The 18181-nt window shown below is 41.4% G+C and overlaps 1 protein-coding gene across 1 annotated transcript in view; it reads left to right on the top strand.

Annotated features, from left to right (window-relative positions):
• LOC119408804 (complexin-2) overlaps positions 1–18181 on the top strand; it is a 33584-nt gene that overhangs the window by 4894 nt on the left and 10509 nt on the right. The gene's annotated exons all lie outside the window — the stretch shown is intronic.

The raw sequence follows: 18181 nt of genomic DNA, 5'->3' as shown, positions 1-18181 counted from the left end.
TCTATACTTGTCTCCACCCATCTATACTTGTCTCCACCCATCTATACTTGTCTTGTCTCCACCTGTCTGTCTTTGTCTCCACCCATCTGTACTTATCTCCACCTGTCTGTCTTTGTCTCCACTCATCTGTACTTGTATCCACCCATCTGTCTTTGTCTCCACCCATCTGCACTTTTCTCCACCCATCTGTCTTTGTCTCCACCCATTTGTCTTTGTCTCCACTCATCTGTACTTGTCTCCACCCATCTGTCTTTGTCTCCACCCATTTGCACTTTTCTCCACCCATCTGTCTTTGTCTCCACCCATTTGACTTTGTCTCCACCCATCTGTCTTTGTTTCCACCTGTCAGTTCTTGTCTCCGCCCATTTGTTTTTGTCTCCACCCATCTGAACTTGTCCTCATCCATTTGTACTTGTCTTCATCCGTCTGTCTTTGTCTCCACCAGTTTGTCTTTGTCTCCACCATCTGTCTTAGTCTCCACCCATTTGTCTCCACCCATCTGTCTTTGTTTCCACCTGTCATTTCTTGTATCTGCCCATTTGTTTTTGTCTCCACCCATCTGCTTGTCTCCATCCATCTGTACTTGTCTTCATCCGTCTGTCTTTGTCTCCACCCGTCTGTACTTGACTCCCCACATTTGTCTTGTCACCATTTGTTTGTCTTTGTCTCCACCCATTCATCTTTGTTTCCTTACTCGTCCGTCTATGTCTCTCCACATCTGTCTTTGTTGCCATTTGTCTGTCTTTGTCTACACCTGTAATTTTTTAGTCCACAAGTCTGTCTTTGTCTCTACTCGTCTGTTTTAGTCTCCACCGGTCTGTCTTTGTTTCCATCATGTTTTGCCTCCACCAGTCCATCTTTGCTCCACCTGTCTGTCTTTGGTCCACCAATCTGTTTTTGTCCTCTCCTGTCTTTCTTATTATTCACTTGTATGTCCTTGTCTCCACCTGTATGTCTTTGTCTCCACCTGTATGTGCTTGTCTCCACCTGCATGTCTTTGTCTCCACCTGTATGTCCTTGTCTCCACCTGTATGTCTTTGGTCCAGACTCTTGACATGTCTCGGGGTGATTCTGAATCTCTCAGGCTGACTTTGAGCCTCTGGGGTCGGTTCTGCGCCTCTCGGGCCAACTCTGAGTCATGTCTCGTTTTGTCTCCTGTTCGGTGACTCACAGTAAAATATTTGACATTTATTGCTTCTTAACGAGCACTCAGACGTTCTAATGGACTTTGGGTGGACTAAAGGTTCTCATTACAGGACGTCTCTATGATTCCTGTGAAAATGACTCACCGCCCTCACAGTTTAGTCCACCGACCTGCGTGCAGGTAAATCACACATTCAGAGACAGGGCTCAGCAGCACCGGCTCTCCCAGTGGCGTCTCATCGTGTTTTTGGATCAGGACATTGTCTCTGTCCCTCCTGAAACTCAGCTGAACTCAGTGTGTTGTTGATGTCTTCCTCTGCAGCTGATGCACCTGTGTTGCCCCGGTAACGATCCTTTAGCACCTGTTGCTGCGCTGGCGTTTGGCGACACCGTGGCTGAAGCCCATTTTACAGCTCGGCTGTTAAATCTCTTCTTTATTTATATAAAACCGCGTCTGTTTTGATGAGGACAAAAAGCTGCCTGTCTGTTCAGAAGATGAAAACTATCAAATGCTCCATTATTGTAAATTGTTAAAACTAATGTAAAGCAGTCACTGTTGGTTTTCTGTAAAAAGTTACATTTGGTTTCAGAAGTCCAACTCCGTTAAAGTCTTGACTCAGCCCTCTTTATCGACGGGCGATCATGTAATTGTTTGGTAGAACAAATTCCACCAACCAGTGGAAGTACCAGTAATCATTGGCTGAACAAGATGGCTGCCACAGCCGATCAAATTTAGCAAACACATAAATGGAATGGCTTTAACTTCGGTTTTACAGATATTGAGCTAACGTTTTGTGTGGTAGTAGCTGAGAGTCATCCCCAACACATACTCTGAGTGCTAACGGAGTTGTCAAAGAATTGTTTTTACGAAGCAATTCTATAAATAAAAATAAAACGAAGCCCCTCTGTATGATGCACCGACACCAAGACCCAAAGAGTCTTTTTATTCCCATTTTTCAATAATTTGAAAGAGTTTAAATTTGTCAAAATCTGTCTCAAATAAGCGTTGAATATTTTTGGTGGGTTTCTGGTTTTGCCATTTGGTTTAAAAGTAAAAACTACATTTCTTTTAAAATTGACTTTGTTTTTTTGTAATCTGGATTAAATAACAGAGTCGGTTATAGGAGCTCTTAAATCCTATGGCTGGCTGGTCACATGGTCTGTCGTCACATCACATGTTACTATCCCTCTGAGGCTCAGAGGTGTAACAGTGACGGGTTGACTTTAGGTTTGAGACGTCTGATTTTAAAGTGTTTCATGACAGAGGCTGTTAAAATGAGCCTAAAGATGGAGATTTAATTTGCCAGTTTTCACAGACCATAATTAATCTGAGCGTTTTAATCTCAAACTTTTTGTTTTCATAGAGCCACATCAGAGCTCATCATCCAGGTGTCCTCTGACAAACTCTACATTTGGACCTTCCTGAATCCCTCATGTCACCCCTCAGAAAACACAGATTTATTGTTCACTCAGCCGTATAATTAATCCCACCATCCTGAATCCCAGGCTAATTAACTGCACAGCAGGTTCCACCCCTCAGTTAAATAACTTGTGGTTGGTAGCTGCCTCAAAGAGGAGCCAACTCACTTTATTATTATTATTATTATTTTAATACTTTAGCTCTCGTCCTGTTCTTCTTGTTAGACAGGAAGTTAAGTTGTGAGGGAGTTCCTCTGAAGCTCTGTTCAACACGTCGCCATCGCTGCGTTTATCACGGAGCTCCTCACTCTGATGGTCGGTGACAGGAATTGGGTCAGATCCTGGCCCGGCTCCAGTGTTCATCACAATGTTGGCAGCGTTGCAGCACGGCCTCATTGGCCTGAAACAAACAGAGGGTCAATAATTAGAATCAGGACGTAGCTAAGTATGGAGCGGATAATCCAGCAGACTGCTGTTACACCAGATTTTAAAAGATGTTTTAAGTTTAAATCTGTTTCAAAAGTCAGACTTTAGGCTTCAGATGTTCTTGTATTTTCCCTCAAGCTAGTTGAACACATAAAAAACCTGCAGGCAGATGGTTTAATTCCACCTCAGGAGTGATGGTTACCTTAAGTCATCTCCATTGGCCTTCGTCTGGTGGTTGACTTAACATCTTCAATCTCCGAGGTGCTTTATGTTTTTTGTAATGATGAGACTGTGATACTTCAAGCTGGAGGAGTTGGTTCACACCGTCACCTCGCAACAAGTAGCTCACAGATTCAAAACCCAGCTGAGGACTTTCTGCGTGGAGTTCACATGTTATCTCCATGCGTGCATAGATCTTCAGCCCTTAAACATGAACGTTATGTTATTGGGTGATTCGAACTTGGTCCAAGTGTGAATGTGTGTGCTTTATTCTTCTTTAGTCCAGTGATGGATTTTAGCCTGTCCAAGGTTTATCCTGCCTGTTGTCCAATGACCAGGCATCAGTTCACTGCAATACTGGGTCAAGTGTGTACAGAACATGGATGGACAGACTTTGACACTAGTCAGGATATCATCATTTTAAACTGAATCCATGTTAGGCCTGATATCTGATCCTCTGGATGGATGGTGGATGGATGATGTATGGATGGATAGCTGGATGTTTGGTGGATGGATAGATGGTGGATGGATGGATAGATAGATGGATGATGATGGATAGACGAATGGATGAATGTGGATGATGGATGGATGATGGATGGATAGATGAATGGATGATGAATAGATGGTGTGTGGATGGATAGATGGTGGATGATAGGTGGATGGATGGATATATGGATGATGATGGATAGATGAATGGATGAATGTGGATGATGGATGGATGGTGGTTGGATGGGTGGATGGATGATGGATAGATGGATGATGGTTGGATGGATGATGAATAGATGGTGGGTGGATGGATGGATGATAGATTGATGATGGGTGGATGGATGGATATATGGATGGATAGATGAAAGGATGATGAATAGATGGTGGGTGGATGGATGGATGGATCATGGATCATGGGTGGATGGATGGATGAATAGATGAATTTATGATGAATGCATGGTGGGTGGATGGTGGATGGAGGATGGATGGATGATGGGTGGATGGTGGTAGCATGATGAGTGAATGTATGAATGGATGGATATATGAATGAATGATGCATGGATCATGGGTGGATGAATGGATGATGGAAGATGCATGGATAGTAGATGGATGGATGGTGGATAGATGGATGATGGATGGTGAATGATGGATGATGATGGATGGATAGTGGGTGGATGGATGGATGGTGGATGGATAGTGGGTTGATTGTGGATGGATGGGTGATGGATGGTGAATGATGGATGATGGATAATGGATGGATGGATGATGGATTACGGATCTATGGTGGATGGATGGTGGGTGGATGGATGGTGGGTGGATGGATGGTGGGTGGATGGATGGATGGTGGATGGAAGGTGGGTGGATGATGGATGATGATGGATGGATGATGGATGGATGGATGGTGGATGGAAGGTGGGTGGATGACGGATGGATGTATAATTGAGACTTTTTGCTGGTAACAATAATAAAACCTTAAATTTTCATAAACCTTTAAGTTTTTAAAATATTTTATTTTAACTGATTTCATTTAAATCCTCAGTTCCTCAAGTTGAAAAAAAGTTAAATTTAATTGTTTAAAATGTTCCGGGTGAATTTACAGTCTCAGTTTGTTTCACGTGGATCTAAAACCGTAACATCATGTAAATAAAACACTTTGCAGGAATTTAAACAAATAAAAAAACTTTTATTTTATTTTATAAAACCAACCGGGGACAAAATTCTCCCGTTTGGTAAAATCCCTTTTAAAACGTGTGACTAAGCTCCGCCCCTCAGAGGCCTCTGTGATGTTGCTCAGCAGTTTGTTAATTTTGTCCTTCACACTTTAAAGTCTAATCAAAATTAGCTGGACTCACCCTTTACTTGGGAGCTTGTAGAGCGTTTCTCACAACAGAACATCCTCACAGAGTTCTGCAGAAAATTATAAAATAAAAATGACAACATTTAGATAAAAATAAATGACGAATAGACAGAATTCTGGTGGTTGGATTTATTTTGTGGGATTAATAATCATAATCCCCGGAGCTCAGGTGTGTTTTTGTTTTTCTGCGCAGCTCTCCGTCTCCTCGCAGCGTTCGTCTCCGTCCTCGGAGCGGTTGGCAGGCGTAACGAACCCGCCGCCCACACGGCCTCGCCGCCCACCCTCCCAGTATGCCGCTGCTCTCTTACCGCAGCCCTCTTCGCCCTGATGGAGCGAAGAAACAAACCGCTTTAATGTTCTGGACGGTGTCACGCCGTGGAACGGGTCACAACGTGTCCCACGTCCTGAAAACGACTCCTCGAGTCAGACGGGCTGCGGGATTATTTTAAACTCAGCTTGATCTTTTATTCTTTACCCCCTGCTGTTCAATTTTTAGAAGGGAGCCAAAAACAAGTCAGATTTTAGAATGAACGTGCAGGAATTGTGACGTTCAGGGATCTTTTAGCAAAAAAATCTCACTTAGAACCGTTGGGCGTCTACATTTAAATAAAATTTGGTTTTACCAGATTAAAGATGGCCGCCACAGCCAACCTATCTTACAAAACACAAACGTGGCTGTGACTCAGTCTGTTTTATCGACATTAAAGTAAAAGCTGCTGTAGTGCTGCTGACTGTGCATGATCTTTGCTCACAACTGTTAGTGAACCCTGTTTGTCTGTTAGCAAAATATCTCTCACACAGTGGATTTTGATGAAACTCTGAGAAAGTGATCATTGGTTGTGCGTTTACAGCTGATTCAAGATGGCCACCACGGCTAATTGGCCCTTGCCTGTACGTAAATAGCTATCGCTCATTTATTTTTAGCGCTGCTTAGCTAAACTTGGTGTGGTGGTAGCTGAGAGTCATCCACAACTCGTACTTTGAGATTAAGCTGGGAGAACGTCCTTTGGCAGAAATAATTATTTGTTCCTGGATGACTTTATTAGTATACTTGTCCCCCTGTCACAGATCGAAATGGGGGAATTATACCTCCTGTCTGTCTGTCCATCTGTCTGTCTGTCTGTCTGTCTGTGTTGTGAACCTGATAACTTGAGGACAGTGAGTGAAGTACCATTCCATTCTGATGTGTGGCTACATCTAGGCGTAAGAAAAGTAACTTTCGAAAATTGGGTTGCCACGTTCAAATCCAAGATGGCTGCTACCACATTCAATTCAGTTTATTTATAAAGCGCAAGTCACAACAGAAGTCATCTCATGGCACTGAATAGAAACATTCATGTACATAAGAAATAAGTTAATCACATTAATTATCTGAGGAGCCAGTTAAGTCTAACTTCATCGCAGAACTCTCATCTTGAGCAAGCATGAAGGTGACAGTGGGAAGGAAAAACTCTTCATGAGGAAGAACCCTTTAGCAGAACCAGCTGCTTCGACCGGAACAGGAAGGAGGAACAGATACACAATGACAGATCAAGAATCACATGTTAAGATAGAAATAGTATCAAATGAAAACTATTCAGTTTTAACATTCAATTTAATAAATGAGGTCATTTTGTCCTCTAGCAGTCTAAGCCTATGGCAGCACGACAAGCCAACCCTAACTATAGGATTCATCAAAGAGGAATGTCTTGAGCCCAGTCTTAAAACTGGACAACGTGTCAGCCTGGAAGTTGGTTCCACAAGAGACGAGCAGTGTTGCCAGATCTTGCGATAGAAACAAGCAACCAGCTCTATGAAAACAAGCCCAACTGGCTGGGAGATAATCAACTAGTTTCACTCTGAACTAAAGTCAAGCCCATATAAGCAAGTTCACGTTCAAAACAACCCCAAAAAAACGCGACTCACAAGATTTACAAGCGACTTCAGAAAAAAAACAATCCCAAAGTCGCTTATAATAAGCAGAATTGGCAACTATGAAGAGGAGCCTGATAGCTGAAAGATTTTCCTCCCACTTTGCTTTTGGAAACTCTAGGAACCCTAAGTAAGCCTGCAGTCTGAAAGCGAAGTGATCTGTTTGGAAAATATGGAACAATAAGATTTGTAATATAAGATGGAGCTAGGTTGTTGAGAGCTTTGTAGGTTAGAAGTAAGATTTCGAATTCTATGCTGAATTTGACAAACCGGCCACCATTTGAGGAAACTATGCTTTCTAGGTTTTGCATTGCTTAAAAGTATAGTTCCCTCGAATGATTGGGGGTGGCCGGTGGGATGGTCGGAGCTAAATCTATGATGGCCAGGGCCACCATTGGCCACCCCCTGGCTCCGCCATTGAGCCTGGTTGTGGATAAAATTGCTCCCTCCACTCCAGGATCTGTTACTCTGCGTTGCTTCTGACGAGCAAAAAGAAAAACTACTTCCTACCCACTTATCTTGCACCAAAAATATTATTTACTTGCATTCCCTGCTCAGTTAACACTAATCTCAAAAACTACAATTCACTATTCAAGTCCTTCAGCGACTCGTACCGCATGTTATTCCTCTTTCTTTCCAACCGTTAATCTTCCCTCCTCCATCGCTTCCTTTCACTCTGCCCTCGTTTTGGTCTTTCTCTTGCTTCAGTCACCCAACCACGAGACAAAGGGACGAATGCTTCACTGCTGATGTATGACCTCCTTCATACCCTCCTCTCTCCTGGCCTGAAGGGAGGAGAACGAGTCAGGGTGGTCTGCAGCCACATCAGAGTTCAGTATATCCAAAGTAGCTGCTGCCGGTCACCTTTATGTGTTGCAGAACACGTTCCAGCAGTCAAATGTGTTGTTGTTGCTGGCGTGGCACGTCACAAACAAACAAAATATAAATGAAATCTGTCGCTTTAAAAGAGAAGTGACGGGGCATGCGGAGCAGGTATTTGGTTTAGGAGACTGAAAACACCACAAGACTTGTTACTCGTTGATGTTCAGCCCGGATCGATGTGTCCTGGATGAGAGCTCGTGGTAAAACACCAGCAGATGATTAAGTGTCAACAAACGAGGAGCTTCTCTTTGTGTCAGAGGCGTCGGAGGGTCTTTTGTCTTCTCTGATCGTTTTGTCTTACAGGCTGAATGAGTTCAGTCAGAAAATGTCAACAGCTGTTTGGTTCCGGTCCATCACTGGCTGCCTTTTTAACGAGCCCGACTTTTCCACTTTTGAGCTTCTACACGTTTCATGTAAATTCAGCAGCTCCAGTCGATTACGGTTCTGTTCCTGCCACAAACTTCTGTTCACACGAGTGTGAAAGTCAAATTTTTTTTTTATCACGATCCGTGAGTTTACCGTATTTTCCAGCCTATAAGTCGCACCTTTTTGCCTAATTTGCATGCCCTGCGACTTGCACGCTAAAGTGACTTATTTAGGGATTTTTTTCTCATCTTTATAAACAAATTTTTGACTGAGAGTCGACCGTTTTCATTCATTCTGACATTGAAAATATTGAACACTACAATTTTCAGCCGCTAGATGGCACCAGAGTTGTGTCATGTAATAGGTAAAAGTGGCTTTTAATGACCCAATCGGCTTGCCATAACCTGTCACCTCCGTCCAGCTCGCCTGGAGCAACCATCAAATCAGCTTCATTTTGCTGCGCCGCCCCGCTGAAATGCAGCTAATTTGACCATTGAAGTGCATTTATTAAGGAAACGTTAAACTGACACCTTTACTATAAATTTGAGCAAACAAATTGTTGTTTTTAGGTGGTTATCTTGTTAAATTTTGAAGAAATGTACAGCGAGTCTTCCCTCTGCGCGCTCCCGCTTCCGCCAATTGGCTTTTGAAATGCAGCTGATTAGACCATCAAAGTCCTTTTTATTAAGGAAAAATTCAACTGAGACACACCTTTGCTATAGTGTTAATCTTGTTAAATTCTCGTTAAAGTCCTCCCGTGCACGCTCCCGCGGCCGCTGTTTGGCAGCCAATCAATTTTTGGCACAACACCGACCCACATTTCCAGTTTGTCAGCATTGGTGCATAATAGATGCGACTTGGTGGTGCGACATGTACGTCAGAAAATATGTTCATTTTTCTGTTTAGAGGTTTATTGTTTTCTGTATCAGTTTATTCTAACTCACTCAGTTTCTGCTGCTCAGCTTTGGCCCCGCCCACTCTCACCAGTCCCCAGGTGTCCTCGCTCGTCCCATCAGCTCCCGTCCATAATGTCCCTCAGCGTTTCACTTCTCATCAGTCTGGCATTCTTTGTCTCTTCTTTAGTTTTGTTAAACTGAACTTTTTGCTGCGTCGTCAACCGTTTTTAGTTTTTGTTTAATAAAACTTAAATTTAAAGTTTTTTTCTTGATCTCCTTTGTTCAGTCTGCAGTCTTTTGACCAATCTCCACAAACTTTTAATAGCTTCTAATTCTACGCACATATCCTTGCAATGAAAAAAAAGTAAACTTGTTAATTTTCTGATTGTTCTCAGATTTGGTCTTTTTGATAAAACACTGATTAACGAGGCAGATTGCCACAAATTATACATTTGAACAAGAGGCTCTAAAGCTATTTTTTTGGCTTTTAAAGATGGTCAAAATGAGCCCCAAAACCCATAGAATTACACTGGGTGCCCTTAAATTCCCATTATAAGTATTGGAAACATCTGATGATCCACTTTTTATCACATTTTATCGAAACTTTCTCAACATTATTGAAAATACCTCTGACTTATTAGTTTGGGTCAACTGAATTCACAATGGCCACCAAAGCTAATATAAATATGGCTTGAACTCATATTAAGACAAAGATTGGTCATTTATTTTGAAAAAATTATAAATTTTTAGAGACACTAGCTAAAAAAATCACATGTTGTTAGCTGACAATAACCTCCAGCTACGTTACTCATGTTAATAGTTTACTCAGCTTTTTGTTCAACATTAAAATATATAAAGGGCAATAAAAAAAACATAAAAGTTATTTAAAAAAATGGCTATAACCCAGTTTGAGAGGTTTGGTTTGTACAACAGATTGCTAAGGGTGGTGGTCCTCTTTAAAACTTCTTCTAGAATTTATTTAGTTTCCAAACTATTTTCAACAAATTTGGCTGCGTCTAAATATATAAATCTTTGCAGCAGAACAAACAAATAACTAACTAAATAAAAGCCGACAGAGTAAAGTGTTGGATTTAGTTACCATCCATTTGTAAAAATGTTCAGCCGGTGATCAAACAGGCTACTGGCATTAAATATTCAATCAGAGCAGAAATAGAACAAGGAGCGACGCCATCGTTCATCCAGAGCGTCTTTGCTGTAATTAAAATCTAAACCATGAAAGTTAAAATTAGCTTCCTCGGACAGAAAGTCCTTTAACATCTGTGGCAGGTCGCTGAAACCTCAACAAGAGAAATTAAATTCAGCTGAGGGCCCCCCCCTTTGCCTTCCAGTCGGAGCTGAGGGAATAATTTGTTGCAGGAAGTCAGATGAATAAATAATGTTGAGTGCAGGTCATCATTAATTCATCCTCCAAAGTCTGCAACATTTCTCCTCTGTCTACATCACCAACCGTTTATTTTATTCAAGGGGGGAAAAAAAAAAGTGAAAAATGTTTGTCCATCATGTTTATTGAAAAAAAAGAAAATAATTATTTTAAAGAAAAAGGAAGGTTTCTTCTAGGATCACCATATATATATATGTATATATATATATATGTAAATCTGGGCAGTTTTGATGTTTTAAACGTGTTCAGTTGAAATTTTAAATAAACTCAAACAAAGTATATAGTTTTATAAAAGGTGTCAGAATGCGTTCTGGTTCTGCCGGAGTTTAAAACAGAACCTCTGTCCATTCTAATAGAGCAAAGAGGGGACTTGGAAATACTCTCTTCATCTTGTTAGCTAGATAATAATAAAAATAAAAAAATAGAAGTACCACCTTCCATTTTGGCGGCTACTTTTAGGCATAAGAAAGGTCACAATAGAAAATTGGGTTGCCACGTCAAAATGGGGGCCGAGATGGTGTAGAGGCAGGGCAGCCGGCTTGGGACCCAAAAGTCCTAGGTTCGATCCCCAGTCACTGCACATCACGTGGTGTCTTTGGGCAGCACACCTCATCCCCAAAATGCCTCCCGGGCGCTTTCAATAGCTGCCCACTGCACCACCTGGTGGTGGATGGGTTAAATGCAGAGACTAATTTCGCCATTGTATGGAAACATACAGTGCTGACATTGTGATGACATTATTATAAAATCCAAGATGGCCGCCACAATATATGTAAACCAGCCACCCCGATCATTTGTGGAAACTATGCTTTCCAGGTTTTCAATTGCTTAAAAGTATAGTTTCCTAAAATTGGGGTGGCTGAAGATTAATCTAATGTGGCCGAAGCCCCCATAAGTCACCCCCTAGCTCCACCACTGCACCTGGTGGTGGATAAAATTGCTCCCTCCATTCACCAGGATCTGTCACTCTGTGCCGCCTCATACAAGAAAACAAACAAACAAACAACTACCTCCATTCTTAAAAACAATATAAGTATCTTACACCAAAACATTGTTTACATTTGCAGTTTTATTCCAGTCCAGAAAAACACTCATCTCGAAACAACAAACATTCACCATTTGAACCACTCAGCGACCGGAAACATGGACGTACTGCTTGTTTTGATTTAGTTTCTAACCAAACAACTTTTAAAGACTAACAACTGTCCCGATTATTATTTTTTTTAGTATCACAGAGTTAATTTTCTCTGCAACCCGGACGGTTCAAACTTCATGCTGCTGTCATGAAAACAAAGCAAAATAAGAATGCATATCACCCGCTGGCTTTATGAAAGAGTTTTATTTGAAGATGGATGGACTCTCAGCTATCACATAAACTTTACCCCAGAATCTGTCATTTAGAGGACGTTGTATTCGAACATATTAACTGTGTGCAGCCATCTTGAATTGGGTTGATTCCTAATTTCAGCTGTAAGTGCATATTAAAGTTTAATTCAGCAGAAAAAAAAAACACCTTTATTCACAATAAGTCTCATTTTAATACAGGTTTGAGTCAACCCAATGCAAAACAGAACAACAAAACAAAGATGTGACTTCTTTTAGGAGTAAAAGAGAGTTGCTCACAAATCAAATCTGTTTTATTTAAAAAAAAAATCTCTGATTCACTCAGAAGAATCCGTCCAGATGACCTCATTTGACCTTGTTGGATTTTTCTACCTGGATTATTGAGCATGCATAAGGACATCAGATTCACTCAATTACAAAAAAATAAAAATAAAACAACCGCTCAATAAGACTTACATCTTCCAGCAGTTAGCAGCAAAATGTCTTTTTTAAATAATAGAAATTACGACTTTTTGTTTTTCCTGGAAGTTAATTCAATAAATCCAAATTATAACTAGACACAGAATCAGAACCAAAAAGTTGAAGCTGTAACAAAACAAGCGCCCCCTAGTGACTTTATAAATAAACTTATGAACGCATCACATCATGTGACGTTAACGTGCAGCAGATTTCTGCAGCTCCCTGTCGTTCTTTGTTTCCTCACAGATGACGACAGAGAAATGAGAAAGCGAATACGCTGTCGGGAAAAGAAAACAGCTATTTATTATTTAGAGATAAGATTCATCCCAAAACTGGGAATAAAAAATAATGAATGCTTTCAAACTTTCAAAAAATGTTTAAATGTAGGAAACGATACTCATTATCTTCTAAATAACCTTATTTACGAGTTAAATGACAGGATTTCTGTTATTTTGGCTCTAATGAAGATGAACTCAGCTTCACGTGTGTCTGACATCATTTTCTTTGAATTGTCCCGATTTTATTTTTGAAACTTCCTTCTTTCGCCTGCTTTCATCTCACGTTTCACATTGACTGACTTTATGGAAAAATAAAATGCTGATGCTAAACTTTAAGGTAAACGACACATCTGGACTTGGGATTGTGTTGCGTTTATCGCCCTCAACCTTCAGGTGAACTCTGACCTTGAGAAGTGCTTGAAACGTCCCTGTTTGACTTTGGGGAAGGCGTGAGCGCCTCGTTCAGGATCCATCTTGGTGCTTTTGGTTCTGCCGTCAGTTTTATGTCCCTGCAGGATGAAAAGCTTCCCGGAGGCACCTGTCAGCATGTGTTTTCTCTGTGTGCACCACAAACGACTTTTATTTTTATTCCCATCTGTCCTTTAAACTAGTTAAAGGGGACAAACGAGACGCACCTGTAATTTGTCTCCTGTCACCGGGAGGGTCTTCTCCTCACGTTGGAGTTTCTGGAGCTTCAGTTTGACCTTTTTTTAAAGCTGACAGGAACTTCTCACAGTCAAGGTTAAAATAAAAAAATATGTGATTATCCACTTTCAACGCACCACCAGACTTCGGAAATTCTTCGAACACACTAATAATTCACCAAAACATAAATTTGTCAAACATAAAAAAACGATTTTCCAACGTTTGAGTCATAATTTGACATAAAAATACTGTAATAACTGTTGAGGCTGTTGATGTGAACACTTGTTTAGTAAAACTAATTTTGTTTACCACCATGAAAGGATTGTCTGTGTGTTTGTTAGTCTGTTAGCAAAATAGTTCATGAACGACTGGATGGATTCTAATGAAACGTTCAGAAATGAAGATGCCTACCTGATAATTACCTGGTGCTTACCTAATATGTAATAGCTACATACCAGAATACTTATCTGTATATTTACCTGACAATTCAATAGGTTTTTACAGGTAATTACTAGGTATTTACCATGTACCTGATAATTAACTGGTGCATACCTGTTAGTTAACTAATGTGTACCTACTACACACTAGTTACATGATTTTTACGTACTAGTGTACCTATCTGTGTATTGACCTGATAATTACCAGGCACCTGGTACTTTTTTTTACCAGCTACTTACCTGACTCGTTCATTCATTCAGCCTTTATTTATACAGGTTAGTCCCATTGAGCCTCGGGGACTCATTTATAAGAGAGACCTGGTTTTAACAAAGAGTGATGACAACAGTGGAACAACAAAGACAACGATAGTCAATCATAAAAGATACATACGAATTAAGAACAACAAGTGAAAATAAAATGGTATTTAAAAAATGTAACAAAAAAAATAGCTATATTGTAAGTCGATGTAGAAAACTAAAAACAGGAACATGTCTGCGTTGGTTTTTCCCATGAACTTAGCAGATGTTTGAAGCCACTTAGAGAGGTCAAGGTCGAGAGCTTCAGATCTTTTTGTAAGATATTCCAGGAAACAGGAGCGGAGCAGGAGAAGACCCTTTTGTTCAGTTCAGTCCGCACTGAGGGGACACTGCAGGTAATAATGTCCTGAGAGCGCACGCTGTAGCTGCACTCATGCAGAGACATGTAGGAGGAGATGTATGAAGACAGAAGACCAAGAAGTGATTTAAAGATGAAAATGAACCAGTGGGAACGTCTGCTTGAAGTTAATGATGTACCTGATACGTACCTAATATGTTTTTGGTACTTGCGTACCTGATAATTACCTAGTACTTACCTGATACCATACTGATACGTACAAGTTACATACCAGGTACATAACTGCATACTTCTCTACATAATTACCTTATAATAAACAGGTAATTACCAGGAAGTGACAGGTACCTGATAATTACTAAGTATTTTCCTCACCTTGTACAAATCTTATACTGAACTGATATTTACCAGCTACATACCAAGTACATATTGGCGCTTCTTTTGTTAATTATTTACATGATGGATATACTTATACCAGTTTTGTACCTGCATACTTACCTGCTGTTTAATGTACTGCTATAAATTACTTTTGAAGAGTTTCAGTTAACTCCATCCACTGGGTCCATCCACGCCGGCCTGGCTGCAGTAATGAAACATCACTTTACAAAGAAAGCGGTTTATTCTTTCATTTGTGTCATTTTATTTTTCTTGTTTGCCACAAACACGTTCAGAAGACTGATTTGTGTTTTGTTCCTCCGATCTGCTTCCATCTCTATCTTCAGCTGTAAAAACTTCCAATTAAAGGTGCAGGATCAGTGAGCCTTCCTGCCTGGTCCTGATAACATTATCCCGCGCCATGCACCGATGCCAGCGCCTGGATTATAAAATAATAACTAAAATTAAGAAGAGGGACAAGAAAGAGCAGCGCGAGGGGAAAGAAGGGGTGAGATGATGCGAGGGAGGCTTGCCCTCTGGTGATCGTATGGTATATTTGGCTCCAGTTTATAAAGGAGAGGGTTATGTAAGGGTTTTAAAGCTCCTCCAGTATCACCAGAACCAAAACGTTCAGTAAGATGGAGAGCTGCTCCATGCAAACCGCCCACCGATGAGCTCTTACACAACGAGCCGCCGTTCAGTTCTCTGGTGTCTGAGGAGGAGGAGGAGGAGGAGGTAACTGCAGGCAGACAGCGACACTGCGCTTGATAACAGACAGGAAATGTTCCTGTTCTTCTCAGGTGGACGGTCTCTGTTAAAGAGAAGCGGAGATTAGAGACTGAGTTGAATTATTCTTGCAGAGGGAGCATTCATGGTTGGATCTACGGTTCCTAACCTAACCGAGTGAGAACCTCAGACTAGAAGAGCTGACTTTCTTCCCGAATGCAAACTGCCCGCTGAAGGTGAAGGTGCCAACAGAACCATATCGCCTGCAGCAAGCAGAAACAAGGCCCTGAGGTTCCCAAACCAAACACCCTTCTTGCAACGCCTTGAAATCCTGTCCTCGAAGACCACAAACAGGATTTAAAATCAATCTGAAACTGGATTTATACCAGCAAACACATTACATCAGTCCTTAATGGGTTGATGTCTAATTACCAGCTGGACTGGACTGAATCCTGCAATAAAAATGAGTGAGAAAGAACAAAATCATGTAAAAGAGACAAAAACTATGACTTGCAAAACAACAAAACAAACTGGAATCTTGACCAGGGATGTTTCATTTAGGATGGATAAAAACAGATGACCAAACATTTCCAAGCACTGATGACACAAACTGAATGTTCTTGATTCACGGATGTCTCTCCATGCGCGTGTGCCCTTTTCTTTCAGATGATCTTGTCTAACAGCAGGATCTGTCCTTTATTCTATTAGAGTCCTCAAGTCTGTTTCTGCGGCGATAAGAAACGCCAGACCCCCACGTCCCCACAGGCCAAAACACAAACAAGCTGAAAATAAATGAATTAAAAACGTCCTCTCTGCGTGCAGCTGGTCGGACGACACAAGATGTCCTGAAACACGTTGCTGCTCACAGATTGCTCTGGAGGATCAAGAAACTGTGCTTTCCAGCAGGAGATGAATTAACAAATTGTGGTCTTGTCTGCAGTAGTGAGGGCGTTGCTCCGGTCTGTCATGGTGAGGAAGGAGCTGAGCCAAAATCTAAAGCCTCAGAGATGAGGTGAGGAGCTCCATCAACCAGGAGGAGTGCAGAGCTCCTCCATATTGAAAGGTGGTTCAGACATCTGGTTAGAATGCCTCCTGGTCCTCTCCCTTCTGAGGTTTTGTACCCAGAACTTTCTGAAAGGATTATATATCTCCTCTGGTCTGGGAACATCTCAGGAACCTCCAGGGGGACGTGAAGAGTGTTACTGGGGAGAGGGAGGTCCAGTTTTGCCTTCTTGACCTGTTATCTCTACAACCAGATGAGCAGAGGAAGATAAATGGATGAACGTTGGGTGTTGGTGCTATATTCTTGTAGAACATATAGTTTTAATAAATCATGGATGAATAAATAACCACAGGGAAAGTGAAATGTTGACATACCAAGTACAGGACACACACAGATATAAATAAAACAAATAATGTGGGCAGGACATTTTGAAGCAGAATGCCTTGATTCAATTCAATTCAATTCAAAAATACTTTATTAGTCCCAAAGGGAAATTAAGTCTTGTCGTAGCTCATCATCCTGGTTTCATTCTAGAGTTGTTATAGATGCTGATAGCTGTGGGCAGGAAGGATCTCCTGCAGTGAATCCAAAGAATCTGGCCACAGATACCAATCCATCCACCTGGATCCAGTTTGCTGTCAGATCCGGCGGGCCTCTTGGTTATCCTGGACAGCAGAACTGCCCGAATTCCAGGTAGAACTCCTCCCTGAGCGATGGTCACTCCTCCCAGCAGTCTGCCGAGCTCCTCGTCACCACGGATAGACGTTGGGAGATGATCCCAGTCCTCCTGTTGTCACGAGCTGAGTTTCTCACCAGCTCCAGGATCTCGGTGGTCAGATACTAAAGCACAGCCACCAGGTTGACGGGAATTCGTCCACGATGCCTCCTTTTCAACTCATTTGATATTTGGGGCTGTAGCTGAGGTTTTTGATCTTCTGAGATGTTAATCAACGCTCCTGGTTGTTAAAAAAAAAAAAACTTGCTGCCATTGTTACACATCATGCTCAAATGTAAAAAGGTTTTGGTAAAAATCCTTCCAGCATCCGATACCAGAGGAAATAATTATCCGAAAAAAGCGATTCACATCCAGAAAAAGAGGAATTAAAGTTTTCAATTAGACTTGATTCAATTCGGTTTGATAGTTTGGGGCCGAGACGGGGTAGAGGCAGGGCAGTCAACCCAGGACCCGAAAGTCCCAGGCTCAATACCCAGCCATTCCCACAAGTTGTGGTGTCTTTGAGCTAGACACCTAATCCCTAATTGCTCCCTGGGTGCTTGCATAGCTGCCCACTGCGCCACCTGGGTGTATCCCCGGTGCGATGGGTTAAATGAACTAATTTTGCCATTGTATGGGAACATGCAACGATGACAACACATAGCACTTAGACTTTTAGTCTTGAGATTTCCCTGCAATATTATTTCTTCATAATTACTTTTGATAAATGATTTTTGATTTAGCTGGAGCTCACGCTTGGATTTCTAGTTGCCATCATACACTAATGTCCATCTCAGGACATGTTCGATCCAGCAAGTTTACAGCTTTGATATGCTAGTTGTTAGCATTGCCGTGCTAATATGCTGTCAATAGAATATCTAAAATAGTTTACATTAGCCTTAGATGCTAGTCATTATAGCTACTCCATGCTAAAGTCTGGCCAAACAGTCCAAACAGTTGTACGTTACATGAGTAATTATGCTTTTGACGGCACCGGCTAATCTTTGACCAGATCGGTAGCATACAGGTCTAACCTCTGCCGACTGGTGGAGTCTGTCTTTTCTGCTGCTAATTGATGC

Source organism: Nematolebias whitei, chromosome 4 (genome assembly GCF_014905685.2).
Source record: "Nematolebias whitei isolate Nwh7 chromosome 4, NemWhi1, whole genome shotgun sequence".
Lineage (NCBI taxonomy): Eukaryota > Metazoa > Chordata > Actinopteri > Cyprinodontiformes > Rivulidae > Nematolebias > Nematolebias whitei.
Note: the sequence above shows the minus strand (reverse complement) of the source record. Positions and strands in the feature narration are given on the sequence as shown.